At 44.4% G+C, this 6,747-nt stretch overlaps 1 long non-coding RNA gene across 1 annotated transcript; it reads right to left on the minus strand.

Annotated features, from left to right (window-relative positions):
* Window positions 1–4,707: 4,707 nt before the first annotated feature.
* Window positions 4,708–6,172, minus strand: LOC123049214 (uncharacterized). The gene is made up of 3 exons (XR_006423482.1): window positions 5,866–6,172; window positions 5,224–5,309; window positions 4,708–5,002 (listed from the first exon to the last, which is right to left on the minus strand). It is a non-coding gene; the product is annotated as an uncharacterized lncRNA (long non-coding RNA).
* Window positions 6,173–6,747: the final 575 nt, after the last annotated feature.

Consider the following 6,747-nt stretch of genomic DNA (forward strand, 5'->3'; position numbering starts at 1 on the left):
ACGCGCATCGCTCGGCCCCGACCACCCACCGTAACCGGGAACACCCCGATATTTTCCTCGCCCTCGCTTCTACCACAGTTTTTTCCGTCATGGACGGCCTAAAGAATGTCATGCAGCTGCGTCTCCGGCTCGCCCAGGACGAAAAGCCCATTTTCTGTCATGATTTTTTGTCATAGAAGTAGGAGCCCACCACATCTATGATGATACCGGGTTTTGTCACAGTTATCATCGTAGAAGTGTCATAAGTACGACAGAAATAAATTTCGTTCGGACCAAAATGTCATGGATGTGTCTTTTTTTGTAGTGTTCTCCTTCTTCGTCGATCTTGGGATAGGTTCCTGGTCGGTAGCCTGGGTTAGCAGGGTGGATGTCGTTTTAGTTTCTGTTTGTGTTTCATCCGTAGTCGGCTGTTGTTCTCATGTATGATGTTTGATGTATTCATGTGGCATTTCTATGTCTTGTATGTATCCCCAACTATTATGTAATGGTACGATGTAATGATATCCACCTTGCAAAAGCGTGTCAATATGCTGTTCTATCCTTGGCGGGACCTTTGAGTTCCTTTAGGATAGAGTCGCATATTGGGCGTAATAGATAGACCTTGACTAAACCACTGGTCTTGTATTCACAGAAGTGGATCTACAAGGTGGAGCAAATGCTCTGCCCGGGCGCCGCTACCTGAGGGGGAGAGGACACTGCTGCTCATGGCCCTCCTAGTTGAGGAGCCGCATGTAGTGATACCCAAGGGGTTAAAACCCCAGAAGGGCAAAGCGGGCCTTCAAACGCGGGGGACCTCGGTCACCCGATCCGAGGAGACCCACGCCTCCTCCGCCCATGAAGACGATGTGGAGAAGGACAAGGGGAAGAGAACCCTTCCCTAAAGGGGAAGAGGGTGGCATCAAAGGACACTAAGGCCGAAGCACGGGCGAAGGGACAGAAGAGAGCGAGCAAGGCCCCTGCCGAGCACGCCAGCAGGCCCAATCCGCCAGAGAAGATCACCTTCTCTGACGAGTCGGATGACGACCTCTGATACGTCTCCAACGTATCTACTTTTTCTCACGCTTTTCCTCATGTTTTGGACTCTAATTTGCATGATTTGAATGAAACTAACCCCGGACTGACGTTGTTTTCAGCAGAACTACCATGGTGTTGTTTTTGTGCAGAAATAAAAGTTCTCGGAATGGAACGAAACTTTGCGAGGATTTTTTATGGAATATATAAGGATTTTTGGAGCCAACAACCCCCAGAGAGGGGCCCCTGGTTGGGCACAACCCACCAGGGCGCGCCCCCCTCTCCTAGCGCACCCAGGTGGGTTGTATCCACCTGGTGGCCCCGCTGACGACCCCCTGATACTATAAATTCACATATTTCCAGAAAAAATCAGGGATAAAGAATTATCATGATCCACGAGACGGAGCCGCCTCCAAGCCCTGTTCTTCCTCGGGAGGGCAGATCTGGAGGCCGTTTGGGGCTCCAGAGAGGGGGATCTTCGTTCTTTGTCATCACCAACCCATCTCCATCGCCAATTCTATGATGCTCCCCACCGGGAGTGAGTAATTACTTCGTAGGCTCGCTGCTCGGTGAGGAGTTGGATGAGATTCATCATGTAATCGAGTTAGTTTTGTTAGGGCTTGATCCCTAGCATCCACTATGTTCTTAGATTGATGTTGCTATGACTTTTGCAATGCTTAATGCTTGTCACTTTGGGCCCGGGTGCCATGAATTCATAAACGGTTCAGATCTGAGTTGTTTCAGGAGTTTATGAACTCATATCTGAACCGTTTATGAATTCATCATTATATCCATGTTTTAGATCCGATCTTGCAAGTTATAGTTACCTACTGCGGTTATGATCCGGCAACCCCGGAATGACAACAACCGGGCCCACTCCCGGTGATGACTTTGAGGAGTTCATGTATTCACTATGTGTTAATGCTTTGTTCCGGGGCTCTATTAAAAGGAGGCCTTAATATCCCTTAGTTTCCAATATGGACCCCGCTGCCACGGGAGGGTAGGACAAAAGATGTCATGCAAGTTCTTTTAATAAAGCACGTATGACTATTTACGGAATACATGCCTACATTATATCGATGAACTGGAGCTAGTGCCGTATCGCCCTAGGTTATAACTGTCACATGATGAATATCATCCAACAAGTCACTGATCCGATGCCTACGAATATATTTATATTGATATTGCTGCGTTACTACTGCTATCATCACTTCTACACTTGCTACAAATTACTACTATCACTATTACTATTACTGTTGCTGCTGTCACTATTATCAAAACTATCAAACTACTGTGCTACTGATCACTTTGCTGCAGATAATTAATCTCCAGGTGTGGTTGAATTGACAACTCAGCTACTAATACCTTCAAATATTCTTTGGCTCCCCTTGTGTCGAATCTATAAATTTAGGTTAAATACTTACCCTCGAAAACTGTTGCGATCCCCTATACTTGTGGGTTATCAAGACCATTTTCTGGCATCGTTGCCGGGGAGCATAGCTATATCTGTTGAGTCGCTTGGGGTTATTATCATATTATCACTATGAAGAATCTGAAGGATCCTAAACAGAAGATATTTCCCTCAAGTACGAGGGGAGGTAAGAAACTGCCATCCAGCTCCGCTTTAGATTCACCTTCTCTTATGGGTAAACTTGCAACACCACATGCTATGAATTCTAGTATGTCGCAAGTTATTGATGATGCTACTTCTACTATGAATGATGCTTATGATGATTCTAGTACCTTGCTTGATAATGATGATGTGCCACTTGGTGATTTTCCTGATAAACAAATTGCTAGAGTTATACAACATGATGTTGTTGAATCTGATGATGAGCCTCAAACTGAAACTCCTGAAACACCTTCTAGAACAAGCCTTCCTAGATATGAATTGCCTAAGTTACCAGAAGGTTATGTTATTAGTGAAGAAGCAACTAGAGATATTCTTGCTTGCAATGATAGAGATGATCTAGAGAAATTACTATGCAAGTATAAAGAAAAATCTTTGAATGCTAGAATAAAATGTGATCCTAAGTTTGCTGCTTCACCTATCTGTATTGCTGATAAGGATTATGAATTCTCTGTTGACCCAGAGTTAATTACTTTGGCTGAATCTGATCCTTTCCATGGTTATAAAATGAAACTCTTGTGGCACATCTTACTAAGTTGAATGATATAGCCAATCTTTTTACTCATGATGAGAAAACTCACTATTACTTTATTTTCAAATTATTTCCTTTCTAATTGAAGGGTGATGCTAAAGCTTGGTACAATATTCTTGCTCCTGGTTGTGTGCGTACACCCCAGGATATGATTTATTACTTATCTAAAAAATATTTTCCTGCTCATATTGAACAAGCTGCCTTACAGGAAATATTTAACTTTGTGCAAATCAAAGAAGAGAGTCTCCCACAAGCTTGGGGGAGGCTTCTCCGGTTACTTAAAGCTTTGCCTGATCGTCCTCTTAAGAAAAATGAAATACTTGATATCTTCTATAATGGACTAACCGATGCTTCGAGGGACTTCCTAGATAGTTGTGCTGTGTTTTCAGGGAACGAACTATTGTTCCAGCTGAGGAATTATTGAATAACATATTGAAAAATTATGATGATTGGACTATTCCTGAACCACCACCTAAACCCACTCCGAAGAAGAGGGGTATATTATATCTCAGTCCTAAAGATATGCAAGAGGAAAAGAAATCAATGATGGAAAAAGGTATTAAAGCTCTGCCTCCTTCGCTTTGGGCCTCTGGTTCGCAGGAGCCGCCTGGCGGTGCTCGGCCGCCTTCCCTTCACCTCCACGGTGCAGGACTACGCCGACCGTTTTCAGGCCCTGGCATGCCATGCGTCGGGTGTGACGGCGCAGCAGCGGGCCGACCTCTTTGTCGGTGGACTTCCGGATCACATCTGCATGGACGTGGAGCTTCAGGGACCCCAGGATCTCCAGTCGGCCATGTACTACGCCAGCGCGTTCGAGCGTCGCACGGTGGCCATCCAGCAGGAATCACCGTCCCGGACCGCTGGGTCGCTACCCGGGTCGGATTCCGCGCCGGGTCGGCCTGCGCAGGCTTCTGCGGCACCCCTCACCGCGACCGCGGCGCGCCCGTTCCGCCGGCTCACCTCAGCCGAGATACTCGAGCGTCGCCGCCAAGGGTTGTGCTTCAACTGCGACGAGCCCTACACGCCCGACCACGCCTGCCCGCGACTCTTCTACCTGGAGGTTGCAGACTACATTCCGGAGGACGCCGTCGCCGCCGACCTGGCCGCCCCAACTGTCGAGAAGGTGTTTGACGCTGGTTGATCGCCTCGAGGAGTTCCGCAAGCGCTTCCCCACCTTACAGCTCGAGGACGAGCTGTTTGTGCAGGCGGGGAGAAGTGTTATGGCCTGTTTAGCTAGGCCCACAGGGCAGTAGTTAGGGGCTTGGCCCACAAGTTATCCTAGGTTAATTCTTATGCAAGTTATCTTAGGTTAATTCTTATGCAAGTTATCTTAGGTTAATTCTTATGCAAGTTATCTAGGTTATAAATATAGGCTGTAAGACTCTTTTTGGAATCAAGCAATAAGAAGAATATTATCTCTATTGCCCGGCTCCTAGAGAAGCCGGAACCCTAGCCGCCTCTAACCCTAGCCGCCGCCGCCATCCTCCTCCTACGCGACGGCGCCCAGCCGCCGGCGCGCCTGCTCATCGCCTCGCCCTACTCCATCCTTCCCCTACAACCTACGGAGCAGGCCCGGTAGGATCCCTGGTTCTACCACAGCCCCATATAAACATGGAATGGTGTAATAAATCAAGATCCATAAAGTATTTGTTCAAGTATATCCACAAAGGAGAGGACAGAGCAACTGTAATTTTGGGTGCAGAAATAACCATGACGAGATACAAATGTACCTTGATGCACGATACCTATCTGCAGGTGAAGCATCTTGGCGTATCTTTGGATTTGAACTTCAGCACCGGCAGCCTTCTGCACAGAGACTGCAATTCCACCTTCAATATGAGCAAATAGTCAAGAGACCTTAGAATATTTCTATTTTACTCTATGTAACCTTCTTCAAATGGAACTTCATACGGATTTCAGATGAATCAGGTATTTCTGCGGACACACATAACTATGTTTGCAAATTTGATATATCACTAAAACAATCTGTGGTCTGTGCATTGCATAATCAGTATTAAAAAAAAGAACTAGATGGATCATGAATGTGTACCTTCAGTTTACTAAGTATCCGCAGTTTGGATCTCACGACTCATGCCTTGATCTGTCTCATAGCTATGACATGACCATAATATACATCTGTCAATACAAAATAAAAGATCCATCAACATCTCTTCCTTGGGCATGATCGAGCACAAAGTGGCAATATTTTCGTGTTTCTATGTAAATATACTTGGATGATTTCATTAATGATGATTCAGGTCATACATCCGACCAAGCAAGGGCTAGATTTGATTATTATTTTCATAATATGCCAAGATCAATTCTGTCAATGGCGATCTGTGTGGTGTCATTAAGCATGGAGCGGTTGGATCTTGATTCCATGTTATATGCCTAAATGGTGACGAATGTGGTCTGCTCTACAGGTATGACGGTGAACACATATTACAGGTTAGATCCTACAAATTCAAACAATTTAGCTCAGGCAAAAAAACACAAAATAAGCTAACACAGGTGTATCGATTCAGCTAAAACAGTCTCCTTGACGACTCCTCTACCACCCATCTCTACACCACACATACATCACCTCACTGCACATCTACACAGACCCAAAAGGGAAATAAGGCATCCCTCAAAGCAAGTTTCCAATTCTTAAGATAATACATACACAAAATCAAATGATTTAACCACGCACCTGATGTATCCCATAGTGGTTGCTTTGTAAGATTTATCGCTAAGAAATTGAAGGATAGGGAACAAAATATACGACCAGTGGCTGGATCGAAGGCTTCATTTTGGGGGAACGGCGAGTGGGGAGAGGAGGCCAGTCGGCGCCGGGCGTGGGATTGGAACTAGCAGCGACTGGGCTACGCACCCCCGGCGGATTCCTGGATCAATCTTTGCCATGGCTGAAGATATCCATTTTTGGGAGATAAGGGAAGAAATGGCAGGAGGAAGAAAGTATAGCACGCAATCCACTCAAGATTATTCGGCAACCTTTGCCTTTCTTTATTTACTGGACACATGGGTCGCAGTATAGCAGGATTATAATACGCTACTATATAGTTCTTTAACTATCTGTTACACCGCACACGTGAGCCCCAAGAGAATGGATAGCACAAGCATGTGCATATTCACGTTGCACACAAATATCAGATGTACAGTGAACGACTAAGAAGAAAAACATGAAAATAAAAAAATGTTATATTAAACATTAAAAAAATGTACTCACACTAAAAAATATCTTTTCAAAATTGGAGTTAGAAAGCTCTACTTTTGTTGATTTAAGTAATTATAAATAGCTGACATGTTAAATATGCATGAAAAATAAACATCACTATTTACGTGCTTATTAAGTATAATAAATAATAATTGCTTTCCCTTATGTCTATATCTTTTATGTTGGCCTTGGCCCGGTAAAGAACGAGCAAAAAAACTTCACAAACAAACATCAAATAGAAATACCATAAATAATGTTTTTCGAGTATCATGCGCGAATCATTAAAATCTAATACAGACAAAAGTCGTATACATATTTCCATTGCAAATATAATAAAATTTCAACCATAAAATCTTT

This window comes from Triticum aestivum, chromosome 2D (assembly GCF_018294505.1).
Source record: "Triticum aestivum cultivar Chinese Spring chromosome 2D, IWGSC CS RefSeq v2.1, whole genome shotgun sequence".
NCBI classification, from domain to species: Eukaryota; Viridiplantae; Streptophyta; class Magnoliopsida; order Poales; family Poaceae; genus Triticum; species Triticum aestivum.